General features: G+C 41.6%; 1 long non-coding RNA gene across 1 annotated transcript; it reads right to left on the reverse strand.

Annotated features, from left to right (window-relative positions):
* Positions 1-6,851: 6,851 nt before the first annotated feature.
* On the reverse strand, positions 6,852-17,723 carry LOC104695190. The gene is made up of 3 exons (XR_752814.3): positions 17,008-17,723; positions 8,971-9,105; positions 6,852-6,926 (listed from the first exon to the last, which is right to left on the reverse strand). It is a non-coding gene; the product is annotated as an uncharacterized LOC104695190 (long non-coding RNA).
* Positions 17,724-21,245: the final 3,522 nt, after the last annotated feature.

Raw genomic sequence — 21,245 nt, forward strand, 5'->3', positions numbered from 1 at the left:
AAATTCCCTGTGTTGGCAATTTTTCACTTCATCATGTGAGATAGAAGACTTCTCAAGTAGCTCTTCTTCTCCTTTGGTAGATGAGGAAGGAAGAATTCCTCCTTCCCTTATGCTTCCCAGCATCTCATCCACTAAACCTCAGAGCAACACAGTTCTGCTCAGGGTTGGCTTTTTTGTGGGGGATGAAACAAGAAGAGAGAGGAAGGAAAAGGAGTCATGGTACAGCAAGAAACAGATCAGAAAATAAGCAATAAATCCAGTTGTATCATTACTGCAGTACTCTGTGCTGGGGTGAGACCCAGGGGTTCAGTTCAGATCCTGACAGTAGGCCATTTGTGTGCACCTGTAATGACATCCCTGATTCAGAGATCCACAGTCTGAGATTCAGCATTGTCCAAAGTCCTTAGCATACATTTCAGTACTAAACACTGGTACCCTGCTCTAATTTTCCAGACACTGTATCAGCAATACTGCCCAGAATCCACACAAAACAGATTTCCCCAAGAATCTTAAGACTATAAAGATCAGTTCTGTGCCAAATTTTTGATGTCTGATTTCATTTGCCAGACCTGTAGCCTCCCAGTGCTTTCATTTTTCAGTACCATACTTGAAGCAAGCACAATAACCAGTAATTACACTGATTTTAGACTATATCACATATTTGTGATTTGTTGTTGTTGCCTCTCAACATTACTTACAAATTACCATTGCTATGTTTGTTCCAAATGTGTTTTATACTTCTTACAGACAAACTTTGGTTTTTGCAGTCGTTTGTAATACCATAATATGGTTTTGTAATATTTAAAAAAATATTTTTGTAATTCTTTTTTACCCTAATCAACTAGTCAGACATTTGTGTGCTATGGAATTATAAAATTTAGGCACTTTGGAGTGGTGATTTCAGATGGAGATTTGTGAACAGCATAATTGCAATGCATTCATGTGCTCCAATTCACGAGTGTGGTGGGAGTTCTCTGTAAGTTCTCATTCTGTCTATGCAAAACTGAAGTACAGTGCTTTAAAAAAACCCTGGAGAGTTTTTCTTAGCAACTGGTAAAAAAGAAGAAAGAAAGAAGATGAAAACCCTGCATGTTTATACAGCAGTTGTGACCCACAGCATTCTAGTGCACTTCCCTGAGTCCTTTGCAGCTCACAGAGAGACATTCCATACAGAGGTGGGACAAGAAAGCCATCAAAGAAAAATGTTAATTGTTTGGCTGTGATGTGATTTCATAACTTGAAGATGAGGCTAACCTGGATTTATTTTAAAAGCTCCTTATTCTGACAGTCCTCTTTTGACACATAATGGCCTGGTGTGAACATTTCATTTTCTCACCAAAAACACTGAAGAGAAGTGGGCTGGTTTCCTTCCAGCTCTCCTGCCACTGGAAGCACGCCATGTTCCTATAGAGCTTCCTGCCCAGGAAACTCTTGTTGCTTTGCAACAACCTTTTCTGCCAACTCCTGAGAAGGAAACCTGGATTATGTCTACAGCTCAGGAAAGGAGGACAAGGCACTGAACAGCTACTGACTCACTGCAGGTCACACGATGTCAGTAGGGGCCCAAACTGATTATTCTCCAAATGATATTTAGCAAGGCAAGGACTTGTCAATCCTTTACAAGCCAAGAAACACTACGATGGGAAACTGGCCTTTGAATGTTATTCTGATAATATTTATGGAGTATTATTCCAGACAGATGTGATAGCCACCTCAGCACATGTGTTAGCAGTAACAGCTGAAGAGAAAATAAGAAGCTGTGACACTGTCAACACTGCAAGCAGCCTCCAGAGAAGTTGTTTTCTGTGCCTTTTTAAGTGAAATGTTTTCTCCACAGCATTGTTTTACTTATTTGTTCTGCAGCTGACACAAAGGCAATATAAAGTATCTTACTTGTGAGGGAGGCTGAGATAGAGCGACATCAGCTGTCACAGGGACACAAACTTGCCTCAGACTGGCAGCTCACATGCTGTGGTATTCATGAACAGATAGTGGCCCTCAGAGAGATTATATATAATTGAGGTAAAATGCTTTAGATATTTTTGAAATCCTGAGCTTATTCTAAATTCTTTTCTGATGGGTTTTGTGAGTTTTATATGTTCCTCAGAACTCAGGGGTTGATAGCAGAAGATGCCAGGCACTGACATGGTTACAAAAGCCACAGAGTATGTGAACAAATTCAATACAAGTGAAGGTTTCTAGAGGAATAGCACAAAGGTTTTGTTACAGCAAACAGTAAAAACTTCCCACACCCTTTAACACTTAACCAAAATATCTCTGCAGTGCACCTGGCTTGATAATTTCTGTTTTCTCTGTACTGCAGCATGAAATGCCCAAGTGTGATGTTTGCTTACTGTTCTGTTCATTGCTCCCACAGCAGGGTATGGACATTTCCAGATCACACTATCACACCATAGTGGCAGTGCTGATCCACTGATGGTTTAAACTGCAACACAAATTACCAGCTAGTTAATATAATTCTATAAATGACAGGAGATAGGTGATCTCTAGTGACTGGTTCTAACTCCCTATGAACTTTTTTCCTGATCTAATGCCATCCTGATACGTGTGTTAAACTAAAGCCTATGGTCAGAGAGTATTTTGTTAAGCAGTACCAGTACCCTTTAGGTAAGAATTTAAAGCTTTCAGTCCTTTCAAATGAAGGATGATTTTGCTTTAGGTATTGCACTGTTACAAGTTGCAACCTAAGGCCATATTTACACATCAGAGTCCTGGAAATATTATATATATCCTATTTTCCCCATTATAGTCTTTGGGGAACAGTTTCAAGAAAGGGTTTTGTTCTGTGATTTGGAGAAATAAGTAACCTCCACTTGATTTCACTGGCTATTTTCCCCCTGCGTTTTTCAGTACTGACCCAGAATACTTACTTGTCATCCCCCAGGCAGATATGTCACCACAGTCAATGAGAGTTTTGAGCCAAACTGGAAAAGTTTTATATCTTTGAAGCACCAGTCGAAATGTTGCCCTCTGGAGAGCCAAAGGCAAAGTCCTTTGCCAGGGTGAAATTCCAGCATCATGCACACAGCCTGGGAAAATGGCATCCAGAGGCAAGCCAGGACGCCTGGTGCTTGGGAGCCTGCTGCTCACACTGCTGAAAGGCTACAAGTCCAGGCTGCTCACACCTCACTTGGTGCTCTCAAAAGGCATTAATGCTGTTGGGGATGTACAGAGTCACAGAAAGAAAGATGGTAACATCTTTTGATGTGTAAGTATGAAAGAACAAAGTTTTTGATTCAGCTCCTGTTTGCTAGGCTGAACCAGAGATGTTGTGAGAGTGGGAAACAGATGCACCCTTGAAAACTAATTACTTTGAAGCTTAATGCTTGAAAATTTTCTTTCAGAAAGGTCCTCGTGCAATCCGAGATATGGGCTATTTCTCTGCTTTTGTCCTGCCACTGCAAATGGATTAGATGAATGTGTGGAGGGGAATTGATCGAGTACTGTCTGTGCTTGGAGGCTTGAACTAATAAGTGACAAACATAAATGCTGTTTCTTGTTAGAACCTGCTGTGTGCAATCCTGCTCAGCCTATGAATACAGTTAAAACCGAAGGGACTCTGCACATTTCCTGCAGCACATCAAGCATCAGCTTCCCCCACCTGGGACCTTTGTGATTGCTTTAGGGGGCTTGCTGGAGTGTAACTCAGCTTGGCCCAATCACTCCAACAAGACAGTTCATAGCAGAGCTGGTGAAGAAAACCAGGATCTTTTAAAACAGAGTCTGAAAAGAAGGGCAGCTTCACAACAGAAATGATCAGGAATAAATTGCATAGGAGAGAAACTATTTCTAGCTAGAACCTACTTCTCCTTATACAAAATGAGATCATATGATTAATTAATTCAAAGTGAATTCTATTTTTTCTCATTGCTCAGGCAGTAAACCAAAAGGACAGGTAATTTAATTTGGCCACTGAAGCATCTTTTGTTGCCAGGAAAGGGTCATATCAAGCTGCTTTTTTCCCCTGATGTCTCCAGAGTGCAGAAAGAGGTACAGTTATACTGTGTGCAACAGGGAGCCTGGGAGGAGTCCTTAGAGATGCTGGACTACCTTGTTTAGCTCTGGAGATAAACAGATGATCATTTTTCCAGCTATGCATGTTCCTAAAGGAAATCATCTCAATCCTAATTTAATGAAGGAATCAGATCCAGATCATGGCATATTCAGATCATGTACTTTCTGGGATAGAATCCCAAATCAGATCAAATTAGCCCTCAGATATCTGCAAGGTGTCTGAACAAGCTGAAACAGAAATCTTTCACAATCCAAGATCTCCCCTGGTAATTAACCCTGCAATCTATATGGAGTGAAACTCCCAGCAGGAATGTGACTCTATGGCACCAACACATTGGTGTTGATGGCATTTATTTAATAAAGGCAAGGCTTAAACCCCCTGTGGGGCAGAGGAGAGGAGGGCTGGGACAGAAATGTAGCCTTTTCTCATGGGCTTCTTCACTTCCCATCTGTAGCCAGGGCTCAACCAGTGGGTAGATGCACACACCCACACCCACACACAGGTCTGGGGTTTGGAAACTGAGGAAGTTTTTGAGCTCAGACCCAGCTGTGCATTTGCTCGATGGGATTGCAATAGCTGTTTGAAGCTTTTTGAGAACCCATTAAAGGCTGAAGAGTACCCCAGCACTTTGGATTGCGGGCAGTCTGAGTGCTCTGAATGGATAAAAGATAGAACTAGACATCTATATTAAAAAAGAAAAAGCCCTAACCCCACAACAAAACCCAAATGTTCTCAGGATCGGACGAGCCTTTTGTGCTCTGTCCTCTCTACGTGCTGCTCAGCTGTGCTTTTCTTATTTTCCTTTGGGAGGACTGTTCCCTTGGCTACCAGTGCTGCCCTCTAATAGTTGGCATTTGGACACAGGATGAAAACATTGCTCTGTTTTTCTTTCATTCCTGCAGGAGCAGCAGAAACACAACTGGACAGGTTTCTGGTAAGCAACAGCTCCAGGTGATACCACTGAACTGAGTTAGGTGATTTTGCCCTGCTGCAACCTTCCCTTCCAGATGCTGCTCCAGGGGATCTCTCTATTCCTGCTGGTCACTGCCTTGTCAGAGAAGTGCTAACAGGAGGTGAGGTCTGGGGCTTGTTTCTCTGCCCTCCTGCACAGGAGACAGCCAGGCCACCTTCAGCTGCTCCAGCCACAGGTATTTCCTATTAGCCACATGCAGCAGCAGTGCCTCATGAGGCACAACATGCACAGCCAGCCTCATGCGAACAGGAGGGCAGGTCGCTGCAGATACAGCTAATGCTTGCCAGCTGTAAGCAGCGTCTCTTAATCTTTCTGGCTTTCTATATTAAGCACATTGTTGCTTTTGCAGTAGAGGAATTAGAATAATCTTGTCTCCTCTCCAGACCTCAAGGTCCTGCCTTCATTTGCTGTTACGCGCTCCATGATACTCTGTTTCATTAAAGCCTCCACACAGTGACCTTTGAACAAGAACCTTCTCTCTGTAGTCCCCCCATAGCCTGAGGCTGCTCTCATTTAAATTATGCTTCTGTGGAGGGAATCAAATACATCTTTTTCTCTACTTAAATGCCTGGAGCAAACCAAGTCGTGAAATGCAACCAAGGGACCAAGATTGCAAGGGAAAGGTGAGGCTTGCAATTTCTGTGGAAACTGGAGACCAGTGTGATGAAAGGGGTAGAAGAGGGAAGCAAGAACACCGGTCCATCAGAGGAACAGAAACAATTGTATCTCAGACAGAAGCTGAGAAAATGAGGCAATAAATCTGAGTGGATGAAGAGTTGTACACTAGGTAGCTGGGAAACCTGGTAAGGACATGAGGTGACTTATAACACCATAGTAATAAGGACACCACTAATTAGTGTTGGGAGAAAAAGAGGAAAAGTCACAAATACAGAAAGGATCTCCTGCTTTTATTATTTTTCCCCCATGTTTTCTGTGGTGGCCGTACCAGATACAGATATGACCAGATCTGAGAATTCAGGGACATGCCTGGTACACAGGCTGATCAATCCCATCTTTGTAAGCAGGACTGCTGGCTTTGCCCACCAGACAGGCTCAGAGGACAGAGAAGGCAGCTTGTGGAGGAGGAACATGGGAAGCACTGGTGCAGGAGCTGCACTCAGGGTTTAGTTGTTGTACAGGAATTTGCAGTGTTCCTGCCTAGCTCAGGAACAGAGGGAAGGTGATTAGCAGGTTAGTTTGCTGAGCCTGTGTGACCTAAATTGAAACTGAGCTGTAAGGGGCCTTGCAGTTCTACAGTCTGTTTCTCCGTCTCAAGACAGAATTATCTGTATTTATTATACCTGAGAGCGATCTGCTTAACCTCTATCGGAGGCTTCAGCCACTGCATGCAATTTTTTCCTCTGTTTACTAAACTTTCCAGCACAGAACTTATGATTTCCTCAACCACCACAAATACAATGTAGTAAAAGAACAATATGCAAGCAAACAAGAACAACCCAGCAGCACAGAAGCAGGAGCCCTGGCACTCTAAGGCTTCCTTAGGCCCTCCAGTACTTATTTAGTTCAAGCTGACTGCAGTAGGGTATTGTTTACAACCAGGTGAAGAACAAGAGTCCTTTCAGCACTCTGGGAGGTACAGACAAGATATGATTCTTCAGCATCAGAAAAGATAACTAGCAAAGGGTAGGTGTAAAAATGCAGTTCATTGAAATGAGAGAGGCAGAATAAATGAGAGTAGCTTCTTGTACCAGTGATGAGGATTACCCCAGATTGATCTTTCAACTGTGTCAAAGTGTAACTGCTCTTCAGGTTTTACTGTTAGTGCTGTCATTTCAGGAATATGCTAGAAATGAACTGCTTTATTTATTGATAAGAGATTTACCTGCCATGAGATATGCTGCTATTTTCACGCCAGTACTAAGATTGGATCAGAAGTCCCAGCCAGAGGAATAGTACCTGGAATTAGAGGAAAGGCAAATAGTGGAAACCTGCTGCTCCCAGCTTCTGTCCTAGTAGAGGCGCTATAATGTGCACTAAATCCTGATTTTATTAAAAATACTTTTACTGAAAAATGGAAGCTCTCCAATGGCTGTGGTCCAGTTCCCCAGGAAAGAGAATCCAAGGCAGCCTGGCCATGGCTGGCACAGACAGCCCTGCTCTGTCACCTCCCTTGGAAGCAAAGCTAAAAAGCCAAAATTGTTGATCTGAATAAGCAGCCTGACATGGTTTTCCAGTCCTAATCTGGTAAATGTGCCTCTGAAGGTTTGTTTGATGAGAAGCAATATAGAAAGATACATTGTCCTTTGCAAAGGTTGGTCCACAGGTCATTATTTCAGCCAAAAATTCCCATTTCAGACAAAGGAAATCAGAGGAAACCCAGTGAAGACCATGTGAAAACAGAACTCACCCACCCACCCAGCTCAGTAAAAAAGGCTCCTGGTTGACCCAAGGACTCAGCTCATATTCTTTCAAGCACCTCATTTAGCAGAAGGCCTCAAACCACTTTCTCTGAACAGTTCTCTTAGATTTGCATGGAATAAAACACCAGATCACATTTGCACAGTCTGCCATTTCCTTTTTGCATTAAAACTCTGAGCTGCCCTTATCAGGTCAGGGCTGCCTTATCACCTTCCCCAGAAAGGCTTCAGTAGTATATGTAGCAGAATTAATATTCACTGCATCCCTCAAGTCTTGGAGCTCACAATTCCAAATTCCAACTGCTGGCTTGGTAGCTCCAGCGAACACTAGGAAGGATTGCCAGGATCTCTGTACCTCCTAACCCCCTTGGCATGGGCCTCCCAAGTACAGCAGTGCTTTTAGGGAGGATCTCTGACCATGGGCTGATCCCTGTGGATGTAAAAGACCAACAGCCCCAGTGGGAACACCAGTGGGTAACAGACCACTGTTGCCATTTAGCTCAAGGTTATGATTTATTGGTGCCGGTAACAAATGCGGCCTAATGAAAAGCAAAGCTTCAGAAACACATTTTAGCATTGACTCAAAAGAGTAATCAATATGTTCACATATATTAGAGGGAGCAATCTCCATTAAAAAGCAAAGTGATGAGACAACAATATTCTTCATACTTGCTAGGATCCCACAGTTTTTTAATATGTTCTAGTCTCTGCCTTAAGCCTCTCTGTCAAAAACTGATGGGTTCATACAAGAGATCAGCCCAACCCACCTGCTTTTACTGACTCCTGGAAACTCACAGCCAATTACCAGGCCCTGCTGGGAAGGCACTTTTCCCAAAAGTACGTGGAGGTTTGCAAAAAAGAGAAAGGTTTAGAAAGGTTTTTGCCTGTGAATAACCAGAAGATGCAGCAAGGTTCAGTTTGCCCATACTGACAGAGTACACTTTGGATTTGCTTACTTAAGAAAACAAAATTGCATTGAGGAGGTTTGTGTTTCCTCTGCTTGCCAGGAGATTGAATGGGGCCTGTTTGGGTCAAATGAACAATTTGCAGTGCTTTTTGCAGGTGTCCTTGTTAAAATAAAATAATAATTAAAAAAAAAATAAATCGAAAGAAACAGCCTGAGTCACTAGCAGCCTCTCTGTCTTGTAATCACTTGTGGTTTAATTTACCGAAATGAAAATTTATTGGGATGCCACTTGAACTAATTTCACTGTTTTCCTTCAGGAAGCAAAAAGTACAAAGAATTAAGCTGTTCAGAGCAAAAATTCTTTCAAAGGAGGCAACAGACATAACAGGAGTCACACACTACCCTGGCTCTACTAGGCCAGGGAGTGCACATTTGCATAGCTGCTGTCTGCCCCAAACAACTGCTCATCATAGAGTGGCAAAATCCACTAAAAGAAATTAACTGCAACATTTGCTGCAACAGCTACATGAGAACATGTTACATTTTGTTACTGAAAACAAGGAACTTTCCAGGTGGCTCTGGTCACACATTGTATTATGCACATTAAATGTCTGCAGCAGCAGGAGTACCAGACAGTAGGTGGAGTGAGGAACAAGAACTGAGAAAAAGCACTTACCTAATACAGGCAGCAAAACCACCAGCAGAGACTCACTGCCAAGTTCACAACAAGCTGGAAGCCACACCTCTACAAAGGTGTCAGCACAACCACTGCTTCTCACAGTATGTGGTCTATAAAGTACCTATGGCAGTCCTGAAGAGAAAAGCAGAAATGTGTTAACTAAGGAACACAAAGAAGATTTGAAGAAGTCAGCTCTACCTATGATGTCAAAGTACTACTTGTACATTTTCTGGTAGCTCAGAGAAAAGACTCTGGGGAGGAAAATCTTCTGTACTCAGGACGCTACTCCAGTGAACCTGGAGTACAAACATGAATTGATGTTCGAAGCAGAGGGCAGGGTCCTCAGCATCACTTTCAGCTTTGGAAATTTTAAGTTACCTTATAGCTTGTGGTACTTTGGAAGAAAATCCTGAAAAAATTGTTAAGACCAAGCATAACTAACTAAAAAGTCTGTGCTTTGTTTTCTTTAGTGTGTCTTTAGCTCTGGTTCTGATAAACCACTGAAATGTTTAAGCCTATGCTTTGACAAAACACGCAGGCTCACCCCTACACAGGTGTGCTGACAAAGCATCTGGAGAGCTGCAAGCTGGGCGCTGCCTTGCTGTGCAAAGCCAGGACTCATCAAGTTTCTCTGGCCTCCTGTCCTGGCCTTTCTGTGCTGCAGTTTTGGCCCCAAGTGCTATTCACAAGCTAAGCCACAAAATGCTGCAGCACCTCCCTTCACACAATGAGGAGGCAAACTGATGTGGGGACATTCATACCTCAGCTTGCAGAGTAGCCATCCTGAAGGATACAAACACATTTTTCATTATATACTCTCTACATAAAGACATTGCATCTAACTGAACATGTTCTATATAAAATAAATGTTTTCTCCCTCTCTGCAAACTCAGTGGAAGTCAGATAAACCCATCTGTTTTAATTCCTGAGACTAACATTGCTTCCTCTGTTTCATTAACATGAGTTTATCCTGCTCTCCCTTGCATGGGAGAAGCAGCAACCCTGAAGTTTGATTAGCAGTAATCAGAAAACATCCACACCTGCATGGAGGCAGTGGGAGGCTTTTCAATTGGATATGGATTTTGAGAACGTAATGTCTGTTTTGAAAGGACAAATGCATCTTTCAAGGAATACAAACAGTAAAAACCATTTATGCATTGTGTTTCTTCAAGGATAGTAATGCTATCATAGAATCAAGTGCCTTAATTGTTGAAGAGATTAATTTCTGCTCTTTGGAACTAAATATATTCAATGCTACTGAAGAAGTCCTGGAGAGCTTTTCATAAGCTGGATGATAGAACAGCCTGTGCTTATCATCTGTCCAAAACAAGGTGTCCTTTTTCTTGTCCATTTTAGGTTCAAGAGACAGGTGCAAGGACTGTGGTGTGGGGACCTGCAGTGACACAAAAGCAGCCCAGACATCACTGCAGCAGGGCAGGGCATGGAGGATTTATTACCTCTGGAGAAAGCAGCCTGGCAGGGAAGTGGTGCCAAACTGGTTTAAGTGACTTTTATTCATTCTGTTTCCAAGTCTCTACTATCTTCAGTGACTGTTGAAATAAAATATTTGGAAGAAAAATCCTCCCTGATAGTGTAACTTTCTCATCTTTTGGTTACATTCTAAGGATGTTTCTGGTCCTCATTTGTCAGGTTCCCAGGAAAGAGGGAGGAAGGCAAGATTTACTATTCCTATAACACCTTAATATAAACTGTAATCAGATTTATAAACAACATCTACAGGTCTCTTTCATAAACTATAAAAAGCTTAGAAAAGTACATCTGTGCACTTCTGTTTCCTTTTCATAGTCTTTCACCTCTGCTTCTATTTCCCTAAATAGAAAGATAATAGTATTAATCTATTCCCGGGGGCTTTTGTGAAGATTCACAATTAATATTTATGCAGTAAAATGGAATGAATGCTGTATAAGTGCTGAGCAACATTATTGTTCTCTCTCTCTTCATTAGCACATCATGTGCATCCCAAGTAGAACAGATAAACACAGAAATTAGCTGTCCTCAAAGTCAGGCAAGTGAGAAAGGTAACATCACTGCTAGAGAGCCATTAATTTAAAATGTTTGCTGTGGGTGACATCTGCGGCAAACAAAACAAACCTTTGAGATTCAAAGAATTAAATGTATTTCTTTACTCATTTGAGCAAATTCTGTCTGCAGCAAAGAAGTTCTGGGAATATTTTCAGATTAAATATGCTGCATGTACTCATCCAACTGAGGCAGCAAGTAGGTTTTGCATTCTAAAACCTGGAAACCTCCCTCAGTGCTTCTTTCCAGACCTCATTTATTTCCTGTGCTTATTACTATATGTGTGTTTTCCAAAGCACAACTCATAAGGAACTGGTTCCTCCTTTGCAACTACTCTAGTAGTCAATCCCCATTTCCACAGGTTTTTGATGCCGGAATTTGGATTAGTCCCAACACTATCATGATTTCTCATTTGTCCATCTCAGAGTGTTTCCATCTGATCTGTCTCCAAGCACAGCTGGTGGTTGTATTGCCACACCTGTCCAAAACACCTTGGTGTTTGCCTTTAGAACAGTTTGCCTTCACTTAGAAACTTTCCATGATGTGGCATGATTTTCTAGCTGAGGCTGCATGAGCAGTGCACAAGTACTTCAGCTGAAATAATCTTACAGAAATAGCCTTTTTATACTGCATCACAGTCTGACATAGAAAATTGCTGCACTTCTCTTCAAAACGTTGCAGGGCCAGAATCACAGACACCATCTGAATGATCTATCAGTGCTCAGCTCGGTTTGGGAGCAAAGGTGCAAAGGGAAAACGAGAATTTGCAGAGGTTCTTGTAATTGAAATCCTTAGTTTGGGATTGTTTTTCCCTAGTTTTGGAAGGCATGCATCAGACTAAAATTGAGTTGTGAAATCCAATTTGCTTTTCTTTTCCAGAAATAAGAACTTGATAATAACATTCTGCTGGACATGACCTTCAGTCAAGGGGAGGTGACTTTTTTCCTGCTTATGCAGATGGGAGTTGAAGTGCCCTTCCATGGAAGTCCCACAGCCATTTAAGACTGGGTTTACTCAAGAGACTAATCCCTCCATAACTACTGAGTAGCTCTTCCTGCATCCCTCTACATCACAGCAGCTTCCTGTCTCACTCTTCCAACCTCCAGCTAAAGCTGCTTCCTCCCAGGATGACTCTGGTGGGTGACTTGCAAAATGGCAATTCTTGTCACTGAAGGATGCTAAAACATACCAGTTCAGCAGTGTTTTGTTGGTCAAGGAGCATTTTCCTAACAAACTGATTAAAAGTGTGCAACCAGGGAAGGAAAAAATATTACGGAAGAAAAACAACTTCTCACATCACCTGGAATTTATAGATTTGGCCTTGCGGTTGGCCAGACAGAGGCCCTGTTTGACTAAGCTAGAGTATTTTACTTCCCACTGTAGTAAAGCCTATGACTCCTCCTCATTCACCTTCAGCCTACAGTTTTGAGTATTTCAAGGTCTCAGTGAAGAGCTCATCCTGCATAAAACATTCGCTCTTTGGACATGCCAAGATGGGACATCTCAATGCTAAGGAAGGATGTGTCAGTGGGAGTATTCTTGAAATATAATGTGCCTGTACATGCACACATGGACTCTCCAGGAAGGCTTTAAATAATAGGCAGATTTAGATTAGATATTAGGAATAAATTCTTCCCTGTGAGGGTGGTGAGGCCCTGGCACAGGTTGCCCAGAGAAGCTGTGGCTGCCCCATCCCTGGAATGTCCAAGGCTGGGCAGGATGGGCCTTGGAGCAACCTGGGATAGCGGAAGGTGTCCCTGCCCATAGCAGGGGGTGGAATGAAATGATCCTTAAAGTCCTTTCCAACCTAAAGAATCTGTGATTCTATGATATGATTCCTTTCTCTGGTTTATCTCCTGTCCCACATGGAAAACATATCTTCTTCCCCCACAGTGAAGAAGAGAAGCTTGAGAAGGGCTGAGAACAGCCAAGGTGCCTTCCCAGGCCTGCTCTTGCTTGAGTCCCATGAGTGCTGCACTCCCTGTCTCAAATTGACAGCCCCTCTGCTCCCTCCTGCACGCAATTATGCTGTTACACAACACCAGGATTTCGGATTATGATGGAATTACATCATCTGAGAGGAAGAGATGCTGGCCTGCAGAGCTAAGGTGGCCATGTCGTTCAGAGCAGCAAGGTTTTGCAGAGATAACCTGTCCCATCAGCTCAGATTTCATCGCAGTGTGATTACCCTTGTTCACGATGCTGCCTCTTTGAGATTAGGCTTTGTGCTAAACCCATGACCCATTTTCATCCTGGGCTTTAGAAAATAATTTGCTTGCTTCAAATCTTGAATTGTTCAAGACAAAGTGATAGTTTCAGTCAGGGTCCACAAACTATACAATGGATGCTGATCCCCCCACCTCATTCAAACCCAGTCTCTGACTGGCTCACATTGTGCTTCAAGTCAGAATTCAGCCTTCAGAAAAGACAAACTCAATGCATTTTAAATGCAAGAATCAAATATGGCTGGGAAGGAAGCCCACATCAGCTACCAATTTTTTATTCTGTGATATTACTTGTCTTTGTGCTCCAAAATCCAAGCCAGATGTCTTTACTCAAAAATTTTCTCTCTAGGAATATATGGCTACCTGATGGAATCTAATTAACCCTGACACAGACAGCTATTTAAACAGTATTAAACCATTTCTTGTTCTCAGCATTTGCACTTCAGGAATATCCTAAAGGAAAAGAAGGAAGGATTCATGGTGAATGCTGTCCACTAATTTGCTCGATCTTTTCCTTTTAAGAGAAATAATTGCCAATGAGAAGCACTGAAAACTGCAAATGGTGTGTAAGAATAAGTGTAATATGCAGCTATAAATTAAAATGTCCATTTGCCATGGATAAGAGCTAGTAAAAGAAACCCTGTGAAGGAGGACAGCTTTGCTCTCATCAAACTCAGAGCAGAATCTCTGTCAGAAAACAAAATATTCCTTGTTCAAGCAGATCATTACACTACTTTTTACACACTCTTTGCATTTCCTAGCCACTCCTTAAAGCATCCTAAACTCCTGACATGTTCAAACCATTTCCAGATAAGAAGAGAGACACTTCACAGGAATAGGCAATCAAGCAAGTTTGTCTTTACTTTTCGTGTTCTAAGAAAATTAGCTGGTTCTCTTATTTGTTGTTGGTTTTTTGGTTTTTTCCCCTATAGCATGTGCTTCAGAAATGAATAAATAGTTTAGTGCATTTCTTCCATTCAGACTAGTTTAATCAATGCAATGTCTGAATCAACTCCTCATCAATAGATTTTCATGAAAGATGAGCAGATGTTGCACTTAGGGACATGGTTTAGGGGTGGACTTGGCAGTGTTGGGTCAGTGGTTGGATTTGATGACCGTAAAGGTCTTTTCCAACCTAAATGGTTCTGTAATTCTATGCAGGGGTGCCATCCACAGCTCTGCTAGGATGTCACACCCTACTTATGACTAAATATTAAATGCCTCCACCCTGCTACTCTCAGTTAGAGATGGGCTCATGTACCAGACTCACCTCCATCCTAGTACTCTGCAAATGTTAGAGGATTTGTTGGAGAGCTGTAGGAGCAAAGAGAGCATCCTGAGGCAAAGCTACCAGCAGCTTTCATAATGGGCAATTTTGGATCCTTTCTTACTTGTGTCAGTATCAATGAATATCTGCTTCTCTGTTTTCTGCTGAGGTAGGATCAATACAGTTTATTAATCAAACTATGAGTTATCTGCAGTTGATATTTTCCATGAACATTTGTGGAAACTGTGAGAGATGGACAAAACTCTTTAAGGATCTCTCTGCTTTTCACACAGTCTTGCCATTCGGGATCCCTCTCTCCTGCCTATAAATATCTGAAAGGCTGATCTCTACTCCAAGACAGCCAGCTGCATCCCTTCCAACAGCAAATAGCAGGAACATATGTTGCTGCAGGCTGGAACCTCTCTCCTGGGCCAGTAGGAATAGCCAGGTGCTGGTTGCTGTCTATTATTTCCACTGGCTACAGGAGAAGTGAGGAAAAATAGCTGAATTCAGTTAATATTTAGATTGCTAAGAAGTGAGGCAAATGTACCCTTTGCAGCTGTATCTGCTTTGCTTTGCTTTTAGAAGATCTGCTTGGTTTTACAAGACATATGCAAGAACTCTTGCTTTCAGGAAAAATCCAGGAAGATTAAAGAAACTTCCTTCCCCCATTCATTGGCACATGGTTATTCTTCCCTAGCCCTCTAGTACTGTTTTGTTTAGGCTTCTTTCTGCAAAGCACCTGGCAGTGGGCAGGCTGAGGTATCTGCTGGACTGAACTAAACCTTTGCATGGGTTCAGGATGGAAATTCAGCAATACTGAATTCAGCAGTCCTGATGTTTGAAATGGATACTGAACTATGCACAGGCATGCTGCCAAGAAGTTTACCTTTGTCCTTGCCCTTCCTCGATTACTAGTCTGAAAGAACATCTCCTGCTCCACCAGTCTACACTGCAGTATAAAACTCATGTTGGGCTGTTTTTTCTCTTGACTGGCTTTTGCTTTTAACAAGAGAAACAGACTGAACCCTACTCCTGTCCAGCGCTCTGCTCCTGTGACAATCCATAGCAATCCTTAACTAGAACTGCAGACTGCAGGACTATCAATTAACACCATTTCCACCAACTAGCAATGAAGGAGAAAAACACTACTCTTTTAAAATTGAGAGACTAATTGTAGCAGCAGTTGTTAACTGCAGTAGCCTTGCAGGACTCTCAGAGGAATCCTGAATGGAAAGCCATGTATTATAGTCCACACCTGATGCTGGGAGAAACACTGCCTTTTACACATATTTTCTGTCTTGTACCTATTTTGCTTGTACAGCAGGGTTTGGGTTAGGAGGAATGGACTGGGTGGGGGATTATGGCTGATGTAAACTGAAAACTAGCTTAGTTCATATTTAATTTTTTAAAATCTTGAACAGTGTATGATTCCACCTTATAGGAGCACAGGTGAGTGGTGCTAGAAGCCCATGGGCTGTGATGGGAGGGAGGGAGAGAAGATACGCTGCTTAAGTACCATGGCTGGTGCAAGCCTGATGTCAAAAGAAGGCGGTGAGACAAGGGGACCTGGAAGAGACTGGGACCAGAAATGTATAATGAAGTTACCACATGGACAGGATGAAATAACTAAAAGTCACAGAAATCATGCTAAGGAAACTGGAATAATGAACTTGGATCCTAAGCTTCTTAATGTGTCCTTACCTATCCGAGTACCACTGATGCTCATTTGCATAAAAGGATGCTTTATTTTATAACAACAAAGGATTTGTCAGCTAGCCTCTGAATCTGCTCCCTGGTAATTTAGATTAATGGCATTTATGGCTTTTCTTTAAAGAAATTTTTGTTGCAGCTTTCCCATAATTCCAGAAGAAAGATGTCTATTGTTCTTCATGCTAATACTATCATTTTAAAAAGTCTAAGTTGTTTTTTGATTCACTTAAACTGGGAATATGAGTAGCAAAAGAGAATTAAATTTGCATCACATAAAATGAAGATGAAAGCACTTTGGTGGAGTCTTGATATACACTTAGGAAGCATTTTTAAAATTCCCTTATTCCCAAAATGTACGTATACACATTGAGGATCAGTAGCTTGTTCAAAGGATAATTTATTATAATTTATTATAATTTATACTGTTTGGCTACTGAAACGATATGCTTTCTTCTTCCAGTAAGACTCTGGTTTATCTGAAAGGATCAGAGTCAGATGTTCGTTCCAGTGGATGTAGTCATCCACCATCACAAGCCTTCTTGTGCCTCTGGATAAGAATGTTATGCCCAACATTACAAAAAAAGATGGTCACATTTTGAGCATAACTTGCAACAGCTCTGTCTTTCCCTTTGGATGGTACTGGGCCAGTTCCATAGGAGGACTGCACATGGTCTGTACATAATCTGGCAGATCCATTAAAATCCTGTTAATTAGAGCTGCTTTTATAAATTCAGGAATAAAGTAGCCTACTCTCTGTCTCACTCTGAAATACCAGATACAGTAGCTTACCCATTATTTGTGTTTCAAGTTCTTTATTTCATCCTGATGATGAAGACTACAATGTTCATCAAAAATCCAAGCAAACATGGAGAATTTAGGTGCCAAGAGCCAGTGGCCCAGTGTATTGAGGGAGGCAACAGGAGAGCAGCTCTCTGTGGTCAGTGTGCATAAGGCAGTGGCAGTGCCCAGGCTGTACACTTGGATGCCTTCTCTTGTAATCCTCTGGCACATCAGAATAGGTCTTTCAGCTTTGTACTCAGTGGTAAAATAGACAGACAATCCAATTTTTTAATTGTCTGGGAAGAAGAATAAAACAACATTGTTACAATTTTGTTGAACAATATGGCTTTCATGATCTCCATATCCATACTGCTGATTAATTCACATTTCCAGCTGCCCTTCACATTCCCCATGAATTTACCTCACTCTACAACAATTTTGTATCTCTTAAAACTTGATTTGACTGAAGCAATTTTTTTCTCTGCTAATTCTGATTGTTTCTAATTTGGAAGGCAAAGGCAGATATGGCTTAGCACATCATTAATATCCCTCAGCACTCTCCAGTTTTCATTTGGCCACTGGGGAATTCTTTAGTGCCTGAATGTCAGTTTTTAATGAAATGTCTTTTCTGGAAAAACTGTTTTAGTTCAGTTCTTTGCCCTTCTGAGCCACATAAATAAAGCTGGAAAACTGAACTGCTATTTGAAAACTGGGTATTGGAAGACAAGATGTGTACAACGGCAGTTCACATACTTTTTGCATCACTTAAAAATCACATGGTGTTCAAACTGGCAGCATTGTACTATCCCAAACACAGCCATTGGGACTATATTCTGGAATTGTGCTGGGCGAATTATGATACACTTTCCTTGATAATTGGTATGCATAATTAGGTTATATTTCATTTAAAGAAAGCACGTAGCAAGCAAAATTCTGATTCCAATCACATTAATTCACACTAAGCAAGATTCTTAATTACATCCAGGTATCTGGAGATAAAGCAAAGTGCTTAATTCACATGGTCTGATGGAGAAGTAGGCTACAATCTGTGTTATAAACCTTACTTGAACTTCTTGAAGACTAGTTCACCTTTCTTTTCTCTTCTCCTGCTCTCTCCTGAGCTCTCCCAGCCTGTGTTTCAGGCTGGCTGTGAGCTATACAGCCCAGTCCTGAAGCTGAGCAAATGCAGATATCAGCACAGACTCAGGGCTTTGGTAACGCGTTGTTTGGAGATGGTATTTTTGTAGCAAGCACAGAGTGAGATCACATCTGCTCATAAAAAAGTGTAGGCAGACCATAGGATTCAAGGTAACATCAATTATTCCTCCAAATTGCCAAAGCACACACGGAGCGAAGCAGAGATTAAAAGCAAATATGGCCTTAATGCGCTGTTATGAGTTGTGCTGCTCAGGGCTTGGCAAATGTTCCCATCAAGAAAACCCCCAGGGAATCTACTTATTCTGCCTATCAGGCCCAGGACCATAAATCATTACACTAGAAATAAGGAGCACTGGAAAATATCAACATTCTTTAACACTGTAGAGATCTGTCTCCAGAGAAAATAGAGTTGCTACAAGGATGAAATAAATCTTACGGATTTGGGATGTACTTTTGCCACGGCAAACCAAACCTGGGGGACCACATGTATACGGAAAATTTTAGTGAGCCCACTTAGTGGGAGCTTCCTTTCATTTTCCTTAGCCTGCTGTGCTGACTCCAGCCCTCAGCTATGGATTGTACTGCTCTGCAGTCCCTGGAGAACACTTCTAAACGTGGAAGATAGGTGGGAAACGGGGCATCGCTTCTTATCGATCCTCCACTTCCACCTTCATCCTGGCCAGGCAAAATCCCCTGCTAATGTGCCCCTGGGTATTTTCCAGGGCTGGCCTTGCACTGAATAGCACAAACAGAGCAGAAAATGCCATCTTTCCAAGTAAAACCAAGGACTAAACATTTTTCAGTTTACTTATGTGAACAGCAGAGCACCTTGGTTATTAGTAGTTTGGGGGGTTCTCATTCTGACGGGTTTAATGAATATTAGTGATGTTGAGGAATGCTGCTTTGAATAGCAAACACCACTGGAGCTGTTTATCAACCAAAGTTTTTAACCTGGGTCAGGAACAGAGGATTAAAAAAGCCAAACCAGTTTGTAAAGTACTACTGGGTAAGAGGCACTGCTTAAAAAACAGAAGAAACACAGGGGAGAACAATTATACACATAATTAACTTACAGAATTTGATCTTTAGATATAATTTAATGCCTTTGTGAGGCATTCAATAACACTTTAGTACTGTTAATGCCACAGTATTTCATCAGTTTGCCTAGTAACAATCATATGTTAACACAGCAAACACATGCCCTGTGATGTTTTTTATCCTAATATCTTCTAAATCTATATTCACATAGGTGCCTTCTTTAAAGTCCTTAGATAGGAAAGTAAGAACAACAATATGGATTATTTTAAGTGGAACCAAGTTGGTTCCAGCTTTTACTTTACTTTACTCCCTTTTCACAAGTATGTTATATTTTTGTCTACAGCAAGCTACCAATCACAATTAAAAGCAGTCCTAAGCCAGCCCTGATGAGGTGATTACATGAGATGCTTACAAAAGTAATGAGATTTTTAAGTATCTGTTTATATCCTTGGTGTTTGACTGTGGATAAGATCCCTAACCTGCAGATTTGCACACCCTCCCCATGAAAGAGCATGCAATATCTTTCCTTTTTTAATTTCCAGAAAAAATGTTTGTTATAAATCTAGGATTAAGGCCAGGTGTGGCCACAAACAAATTTGGGAAGGTGAAGTAATTGCTGTTTGCTGAAAGTAATTGCTTTGTGTTACAATTACCATAGAAATTAATGTAATTCTCTACAATACTTTCGGGAATAATAAAGTCAGTGGAGAAGAACAGCAAACAAACACCTTTGTCTGCCCTGGAAAACAGATCAGTCCAAACCCTGCCTTGTTATAAGGACAGCAGGAGAGCTGCATTGTCCTTAGCACTTCACTTTCTTGCTTTTAAATGCTTGGCTTAGTCAAAGTCATGAAAGACAATTAGGTTTTTGTCACTTAGCAACCATAACTGGGTTCAGGAGCAAAGCAATTTGGAACAGACAGTACTTGACTACTAAACGTTACCACCGCAGCACATCTACAGCCACTCACTCCTGGTTGAAACCGAGGAGTCTGGGCCACAGAAAAACAACCAAAGCAGCTTTGAAAAGAAGTGTTCACATTCTGTTTTTCAAGCTTCTAGAGGAACTTTATCTTCCCCTGATTTCCCATGATGAGTTTTTGAAGAAGTCCTTGAGGCAGGAAGGACGCAGGTAAGCACCTAAGGCTGTCTCAAGGCATCTCAGTGCTAATGCCACCCAAGTCAACTGCAGTGAAACACCTGCATACCGTGGATATCACAGCAGACCTCTCCTTCTGCATGTTCGCTTAGGTACTTTCAAGTTTCAACGAGGTACTTAGGATGTCCTTGGATGAATAGGAGGTTTTGAATGAAAATATGACACAATGAAAAAATGAAAAATGTAACTCTACATTCCCTGTAAATTATGGGACTTTGGGTCTGCAACAGTGGTAGACAAATCAAACATTGGTGACAAAAATACTATTCCTTTTTATAAAAGTACTTCAAGTAACTCTGTTTTCCCTCTCCCCAAAAAATCTTAGCTCAGTGGATTTGTAAAAAAACCTACAGACCTTTCTCTGTCTACTCAAAGAGCTGGAAAAAGAAGTGTGGGGAAAGGGGCTATGTAGGACCAAGCACAACAGAGTAAACATTCTGGCCCAAACTTTGATGCATACCCACAGTGCATGCTACAATTTATTTGAGAAAATAAAGCACACAAGACAGAAAACTGACTAATTTAGAAGGACCACAATATGTAGTTAAGACTCAAGACCTAATTCTGATATTGGCTGGAGCCATTCACACCAGGGGCTCTGAAAGACTCAATTTCATCAGTGTGTGCGAGGGCAGCATCAGGCACCTTTTGCTTTTAGCTCTGACCTGATAAAAGCTCTCTTGACTCACACAGCATCGTCCAGGGGTGAGTCAAGTGTGTACTTTCCAAGGAGTTTAAACACAGTCTTGAAAAATGTTTGATGGATATTACAGGAGGTCCCAATGGAAGCAGAAGCCCACTGTGGCTGGTCTCAGAGCACGGATGGATGAAGAGACTTTTACTCTGATATCCCAGCATCCAGCTAAACCATTCAGTTCTGGAAGACTGAATA

This window comes from Corvus cornix, chromosome 8 (assembly GCF_000738735.6).
Source record: "Corvus cornix cornix isolate S_Up_H32 chromosome 8, ASM73873v5, whole genome shotgun sequence".
Classification (NCBI taxonomy): Eukaryota; Metazoa; Chordata; class Aves; order Passeriformes; family Corvidae; genus Corvus; species Corvus cornix.